Consider the following 1,365-nt stretch of genomic DNA (forward strand, 5'->3'; position numbering starts at 1 on the left):
GATGGTCTTGTATGCTTTATAAAGATAAATCTGAGGCCTGTTAAGTTCTTTTAAATGATGGTCTTGTATGCTTTATAAAGATAAATCTGAGGCCTGTCAAGTTCTTTTAAATGATGGTCTTTTGTATGCTTTATGAAGATAAATCTGAGGCCTGTCAAGTTCTTTTAAATGATGGTCTTGTATGCTTCTTGGCAGGATTTTCCTTTTCAGATTGTTTAAAAGTCCACTTCACAGACGTTACTCTTGCACACTTTTAATGAGCCTGATAAGACAGTGTTGATCCAGCTTTACATCAAAACCATATAATGTCAAAAGCTATATACCCATTTCATCCGTTTTTCTGTTATATTTAGGTATAGTATGAGTTATGATTAAGAACGTGAGAATTATTTCAACCTACTTCAGGACATTGTAAAGAAAAAAGTTTGCATAGTACTATTTTCTATAATTCCATGCAGAAGTAGAGATCATTCATTGACAAACATTTAAATGAAATATACCCATTTTACCCTAAATACTCGTTTCATCCCACCTCAACCTATCAAAACGTAGACTAATTAAAATTATACCTTATGCCACATAGAAATTCAGTGTTTCAATGTGGCTTAGGATGAAAGTGGCGTCAGCTAATATTGTTGATTGTGATTAAAAGTGGTCATATGGTACGCCATCACGATCGTGTGACGTTAAGAAGCTGTGAGGCTTATTGCCAGTTCATCCCACACGTCTGTGACTCGCAGGCTTCATTTAAAACTAGTTGTTCCTCTACCTTTTTTTATCACCTGCTTCTTTTTTTTTACCCCAGTGAGAAACTATTCCTTTATCTCCACTTTCAGTCTTTAAACATTTTAAGTGTTCTTTTACATAATCCTTTGCATTAGTCTTTTTCTTTTTTCTGCCACATTTAGTCTCTCTTTTTGAAGCACTTTTTGGAATCAAGAAGTTTCTCTTGTTCTATTCTACTTGTCAGTAAAGGTTATGGAACCGTATCTTAAGGGTTTTTCACACTTTTCTTATTTAAAGAGAAGTTGGGAGATCAGAAGCCTCTCATCAAGTTTTAAATATGTATGTCATTATTCTTATTGGTGTTATTAATAAACTTCCTTGGATATTTCTGATACTTTTCATTGTGTCCAATTCCAACTACATTTTATTCAGATGTTTCCTTCATTCTATTCTAAAGTTAAAAATGTATTAGTATCAAGCCTTGCTGTTTGACCTTCCTTAACTGACCCCCCCTTTTTTTTTTAACACATCCATGTCTTGGGTTGATGTAACGGTAGAAGTTCTGACACTTCACAAAACAAACTAACTGCCAATCAGAGTGAGTGAGTGACCCTTGTATACAGTTTTTATTGGCTTTTT

The sequence above is a fragment of the Limulus polyphemus genome, unplaced genomic scaffold (assembly GCF_000517525.1).
Source record: "Limulus polyphemus unplaced genomic scaffold, Limulus_polyphemus-2.1.2 Scaffold1499, whole genome shotgun sequence".
Taxonomy (NCBI): Eukaryota; Metazoa; Arthropoda; class Merostomata; order Xiphosura; family Limulidae; genus Limulus; species Limulus polyphemus.